The sequence below is a fragment of the Nycticebus coucang genome, chromosome 12 (genome assembly GCF_027406575.1).
Source record: "Nycticebus coucang isolate mNycCou1 chromosome 12, mNycCou1.pri, whole genome shotgun sequence".
Taxonomy (NCBI): domain Eukaryota; kingdom Metazoa; phylum Chordata; class Mammalia; order Primates; family Lorisidae; genus Nycticebus; species Nycticebus coucang.
In genome coordinates this window covers 52,253,434-52,260,783 of record NC_069791.1, presented here as the reverse complement: position 1 = coordinate 52,260,783, position 7,350 = coordinate 52,253,434, and the positions used below count along the sequence as shown (strand labels likewise).

Genomic DNA, 7,350 nt, shown 5'->3' with positions numbered 1-7,350 from the left:
GCATGAGACCAAATCTTAATATTCTGTGAAATATGTCATTATTGACCCATTTATTTTATACTCTATTAATGTGAATCCTCATTTGAGACATGAATAACATCATTGAACAAGCAAACCCACCAGCAGATGCTCCGAGAGATGCCTGTGCTGGACACAGGGTCAGCACAGCTCACGTCAACACATGTATTTGTTTCTACAATACCTACATTAATGTTGCTTTTTAAAAACAAAGTTAGCATTGTATCCAATTGAGGGAGGGATGGTAATGAACGTGCTTAGATAGTTCTTTACAAATTGACAAGCAGAATCTGAATTATACTTTAACAACAGCAAAAGTGACACAACTTTCTCATAATTTGTCTTCTAACACAAGCTTTAAAATAACGAAAATACAACACACTTCTTTTTTATTATTATTATTAAATCATAGCTGTGTACATTAATGCAATCATGGGGCACCATACACTGGTTTTATGTACCATTTGACATATTTTCTTTTTCTTCTTTTATTTTTTTAGAGACAGAGTCTCTCTTTATCACTCTTGGTAGAGTACCATGACATCACAGCTCACAGTAACCTTCAACTCCTGGGTTTAGGCTATTCTCTTACCTCAGCCTCCGGAGTAACTGGGACTACAGGCGCTTGCCACAACCTGGCTATTTTTTTGTTGCAGTTTGGCGAGGCTGGGTTTGAACCCACCACATATACATAGCCTTCCTGGCATTTTCTTGGACAACACACTTCTTTTAATGAAGCCATTCTGGCTTGCCAGTGGGGGCTGCAGGCAGTGGGTCTCAGTAGAAATCCACCAAGGGGGGAGTCCAGTGTCAAATGTAAGGTGTGGACTTCTCTCTCTTTTCAAACTGCCTGTCCACTGCCAGAGGCAGGGCCTGGAGGAACCCCTCTTTGGTGACAGTAGGGGCCAAGACGTGCAGCACTTGAACCAGGAAGGGGAGCTTCCTCAGGACACGGCCGCTGAGGCCCGTGCTCTTCCTTGGAATTTCAGTCAGAAGGAGGCTCAATGAAGCCACTCATCTCCAGCTCCCGGACGGGGAGCAACTGCTGCAAGGGTATATGATCTGACACTTCATCAGTTCCTCCAAGCGTGAGAGGTAGATTCTACAAATGGCTGCCATAGAGGTGCAGCCCGAGATATCGCTTGATGTCAGCCTGGTCCACAAAAGCCATGTCTATCTTCTCAGTGATGTTGGAAGTAGTCAGAATCACCATGCTGGAATGTGTTTTAATCTGATCAATCTGGGTGAGGACAGCATTGACCACGCAGATGGCATCTGACTCTCCACCTCATCACTCAGCACAAACACCAGAGCGTCTTTACCATCAATCAAATCCTGAATCTTCTGGAACATCCTAGGCACCAGCATGCTGCCTTCTGAAAACCACTTACAAAAGAGACTGTGTCTGTTTATTTCTATTAATTGGCCATAACAGTACCGGCTGGAAAGCCCAATGATGAATTTCTGGGCTAATGCTTTACACAGCGATATTTTTCCCGTTCCTAAAGGACCATGTAGCAGCACCACCCAGTTCCAGGTGATGAGGTTAATGTTGATATTCTTGTCTGCAAACAGTAAGGTCGTCATCACAAAATCAAGGAGGTGTGACTTGACGTGCCCAACATACGGACGCTGTCTCAAAGCCCATGGAATTCAGTTGCAGGCAGAGCCCAGTCATTTGCCGCAATGTCCTCCCTCCCTTCCCCCAAATTCTCACTGCTGAGGCCGTCTTCCTTCAGCTGAAGACGCGCAGTGCACTAGCACATGCACTCAGATCAATGGGCCGTGAGTCTTTAGCCTTTAAGTCTGGGTTAATAACAGGCACAGACTGCACATTTGTTGTCAGAAAAGATTCAACGAACTCAGTCCATGTGTAATTACCAAACACAATATTGTGTCTGTAGAGCAGCTTCTTAACATTCAGCTTTAATGACTTCTTTGTTTGCAGTACTGCCCCCGGCTGGAGCACCTCCACCTTCAGCGCCTGTTTCAGGTCGCTCGCTGCCTGGTCCATGGCACAGTGGGGAGCTGCAGGCACAGAGCTAGAGCATGCCACCGTCACCTTGCACCCCACGCAATTGCCACGACAGCCTTCAGTTTACGTTATTTCATTATTTGCATTTCATGCAGTTCTGTGGGTTTTGATAAACAAGGAATGACATGTATTATCATTACAATATCACACAAAATAGTTTAAACACCCTAAAAATTCCCCTACATTCCATCTGTTTTTTTCCTCCCATCCCCAACACACTGGCTACCATTGATCTTTTTACCATTTGTATCACTTGCCTTTTCCAGAATGTTGGAATTATTCAGTATGTTGCCTTCACAGATTTGCTTCTTTCAAGAAGCCATATATATTTAAGGTTCCTCTATATCTCTTCATGGTTTGACAGGTTATTTCTTTTATCCATGATTAATTTTCCATTATATAGATGTACAAAAGTTTGTTTATCCATTCATTTATTGAAGGACATCTTAGGCTACAGCAATTATGAATGAAGCTACTATAAACATTCACATATAGTTTTGTGTATGGATATGAGTTTTCAACTCATTTGGATAAATTCCAAGGAGGGCAATTGCCAGATTGTATGGTAAGACAATCTTTAAATCTTTAGGTTTATAAGAAAATGCTTATCTCTCTCTCCCTCTCCATGTAAATGATATCTTGTTTTGTTTTTGTTTTTGTTTTTAATTTCAAATTTCAATTGTTCACTTCTGGTATTATGAAAGCAATTGACTTTTAGACGTATATTAATCTTGTATCCAGCAACCTTACCATAATCATCTATTAGTTTCAGAAATTTTTGTTGATTCTTTGGGATTTTCTATATAGATAACCATGTCATCTGCAAACAAAGACACTTTTATGCCTTGCTTTCCAATCTGTTTAACTAATATTTCTTTTCTTGTCTCATTGGATGACTTTCAATGCAGTGCTGAATGAGAGTGGTGAGAGGGGACATCCTTGCCTATACCGATTCGTAGGGGAAAAGCATCCAGTTTTTCACCATTAAGTATGATATTAACTGTAGGGTTTTTGTAGGTCTTCTTTACTAAGTCAAGAACATTCCCCCAGTTTGCTAGCATTTTTTAATCATGTATAAATAATGGATTTTATTACTTTTTCTGCAGCTATTGATATTATTTTATGACTTTCCTTTAGCCTGTTTGTATGATTGATTGCATTAATTTATTTTCATTGAGCCAGCTTTGCATACCTGGGAAAAAATCCGACTTGATCTTAGTGTATAATGTTTTATACATTGCTAGATTTGAGTTAATATTTTGAGAATTTTTTCATTTAAGTTTGTGAAAAATATTTGTAGTTTTTCTTTCTTTTGAAATCTCTGGTATTGCTATTAAAATAATAGTCTAAAAGAATGAGTTAGGAATTTTCCCTTCTGCTTCTATTTTCTAGATGAGATTAGAGAATTGGTAGCATTTGTTTCTTAAACATTTGGTAAAATTCACCAGTGAACCACATAGGCCAACAAGCTTTCTTTTTTTGGAAGATCATTAAGTATTGATTCAATTTCTTTACTAGATACAGGCCTATTCTGATTATCTATTTCTATTTCTCCTCATGCAAGCTTTGGACAATTGTGTCTTTCAAGAAATTGGTCCATTTCATCTACATTATCAAATTTATGGACATATAGTTGTTCATAATATTACTTTATGATTACTTTTTCAATGTCCTTGGAATCAGTAGTGATAACCCTTCTGTCATTTCTACTGTTAGTAAGTTGTGTTATCTATCTCCCTCTCTCTCACTTTTTGCCTATTGCATGAGCTGTGATACTGCCTTAACTAGACTGCCTAGAGATTTATCAGTTAGACTGATCTTTTCAAACAACTAACAGATATAGAATATATCTAGCATGGGTTTCTGAATATATCTTATTTTAATCCTTAAAGTCCTAATCCCATATAAGGTCATGCACCATGTAACATTCTTTCAATGACAGACTTCTATAAGACAGTAGTCCATAAAATTAGAATACCATATTTTTATTATACTTTTTCTATGTTTAGACATGTTTAGGTACACAAATACTTACAACTGTGTTACAATTTCCTATAATATTTTGTACAATAACATGCTGCACATGTTTTTAGCCTAGTAGAAAAAGGCTATACCATATAGGCCAGGTATATACATGTAGTAAGCTATACTATCTGGATTCACATAAATACACTCTATGTTGTTCACACAATGGTAAAGTTGTTTAATGATACATTTCTCAGAATACATTCCCTGTCACTAATTAATTCATGACTATACTATGTCAGAAAGTCTCCCCTTTGTGTTAGATATTTCTACTTCTCCATCTGCAACTATACTGAATATGAAACTTCCCTATAATGCCCCCAAATACCCTAAACTTATTGTTGTAACTTTCCTATCTTAAATATACCCTAATATTTTTGAAATGTCTTTATTTCACTGTGCAAATGGATATTACCGAAACAATCTTATTACTGATTTCCTGTACATAATTTTTCTTAAGACATCATTTTAATAATTTTCTTGATCTGCATTCCTCTTGGGGAGTCATTTTGGGTTACTTAATTATATTTTTTTCTTTTCATATTTTGGACAGACAGAATCCTTTGGACAATATTCCCTGAGTGTTTGTACTTTCATAAGAATTATTATTGATGTTTATATTTGAAAATCACAGTGAAGCATAAAATTAGCATCTCTTATTTTCTTGTTATGAATATGTTAAATATATTACTTATTATCTTCCAGCATATACCTGCTGATTTGCTCAAACAAATTAGCAAGAAAATAAAAACAAATAACGCCATTAAAGAGTAGGCAAATGACATGAATAGAGTTTTTTCAGAAAAAGATAGACAAATTGACAACAAACATGAAAAATGCTTAACTTCACTAATCATTGGAGAAATGAAAATTAAAACCACAATGAGTTACCACCTTACACCTATCAGAATGGCCATTAGAATACCATACAGTTATCACAAAACAATACAGTTATTTGCGTCAGTTTAGTAAGAACAAGTTTCTTGTATAACAAGAGGACACTGGTTATTTTACCAACGCTTTGTTCAGAATGGCATATTTTCAGAGGTCCAGACCACATTAAGGAATTAAGGTTACCTTTATAAGACCAACAAAAACAATCCTATTGGAAAAATTGGCAAGATATTTCATCAATATCATTTCCTGATCTGTGGTAAGTAAAAAATGTCACTTTCTGACAGGTTCAGGAATCCCAAGTCACTTTAAGACCTCGAGAAAACAGGAATTTACCCGATGCATACAGGTATCTAATGGCATAGATTAATCTTTAGCTTGACTTGAGAAGATGTCAAGTCTAACCTGAGATTCCTTATGAAAATTCCAGCAAAGCCAATTTTAAAAGAAGGAAAAGGCTATATGGCTAATAATTATCCTTATTACACTTTATGCAAATAATCAAGCCCAGCATACTAAGAGCAAAGTTTATTTGGTCAAGTAAATTAATCATGCTATGATTTGTCTTTAATAAAATGGGTAAACTAGAGAGAGGAAAAAATAATTCAAAAATGAAAAAAACTATGGTCCACCAGTATCAGATTCTAGCTTAATCTGTAATGTCAGCTCATGAAAGGAGACAGAGATGTTTAACTAAACTGATGTGTTCACAGGATAAAGAAACTAGCCCAAAGAATAATATGTAGGAGTCAGATTTGTTTTTTGTTGCATTTTTGTTTGTTTGGTTGTTTTTGTTGCCTTCATGCTTCTTAGTATAATAATCATGTTGCTTCTATTTGCTTCTTTACCCTAGAGTAGTTTTGAGTTATCTTTCAGGTCCTGAATTCCAGGCACAGACCCATTCAAACCAAGGAACTGACTTACATGGTCTTGGACCCTCCACCCAAGGTTCTGCATTCCAGTAAGTGACCCACCTAGGCAGTGACCCAGTTTATTCAAAATTTGGTCCAACAATGCGTTACTCAAATTCTCTTTCTATAAGAAGCCCAGTCAGGCTGACACCAGAACATCCATAATCGCAACACTCCCCTCATACCACTTGAAAGATCAGTGCCCACCTCTGACCAGAAGCAGTTCCAGAAGATCTCAGTGCCCGTCCTCCTTAAAATAAAAAGTGGGGAGTTGAGAGCAGAGAGAGAAAGAAGGATGGAGGAGTTGGGAAAGGAAGAGCAGAGAGAGGGAAGGAGGGAGGCAGGTGGGGCCTTGGTGTGCGCCACACCTTTTGGAGGCAAGACACGATTGCAAGAGGGACTTTGCCTAACAAATGCAGTGTAATCTGGTTTCTTATACTCTCAATGAATCCCCAACAACAACAAAAAAAGTAGGGAGTTATGGGGAAAAGGAATTCCCAAAGTTTAGATACCCTCTTAGCATAGCATAGCCATATTAGTAAAGCAGACATTTAGAGGAACTGGGCCGAGAAGTCAAAAGAATTGAGCCAAAGTTCAGTTCATAACAATGACCAAGCTGGAGTTTCAGAGGTCAAACCACAGAGCAAGGGTTTAAGCCCCATGTCTCCAGGATATTCCAGGGCAGTAACCCCTGGAATGTTGTGGAGTATGGACTTTGCCCTGGATAGCAGCCCCTCCAGAGTTTTAAAAGGCTCTTGGATATTTCTTCTAGATTTTCCTGTTGATTGTGGGGCAATGCGTGAGACAGGTAGCCCTTCCACCTTTTACAAGGCTTCCAGCAGATCACCTTTGATCTGTGTCAGGTCTCACCCCATCATCTCTGGAGCTACACTTACATCACATACTGAACTGCTTGCCTTAAAAGCAGCCTCTTATCCTAAATTGATATTGTCGTCATTGTCCATTTTTAGTGATAGCCTATCTGCTTGCAGATGCTTTTAATAAATTTCTGCTATTAATTCTACTCAGCCTGGTTCTTGAACCTCTTCACCTTTCCACTTTTCAATATCTGAACAGTCACTATGATGTACAATCTTTTTTATTGATGCATAATAGTTATACATATTTGGGGAGTACATGTGATATTTTGAGACATGCATACAATAAGCACAAATGAACAAATCGAGAGTAACTGAGATCTAATATTCTGACTTACAAAGAGTGTTAAAAATGTGTATCTTTTGGAAACAGGGAGTTGATTGGTGTTTATGTGTGTGTGTGAGGTTTGAACCCAGACGTGATGTACGGAGTGAAATGAACACCAGTAAATAAGCCTTTAGTGATGTGATATTATTATGTGGGAGTAGAGGACATCTATAACCCTGTGATCAAGTCTCAGATTCTTAGTGAGTTTAAGCCCCTGGGCTGTGAAATTCACAAGTGCTTTTCAGTAGCCCCCACCACTCT

At 37.9% G+C, this 7,350-nt stretch overlaps 1 pseudogene; it reads right to left on the bottom strand.

Moving 5' to 3' along the window:
* Positions 1-828: 828 nt before the first annotated feature.
* On the bottom strand, positions 829-2,032 carry LOC128561961 (pachytene checkpoint protein 2 homolog; annotated as a pseudogene).
* Between the last annotated feature and the right edge of the window lie 5,318 nt (positions 2,033-7,350).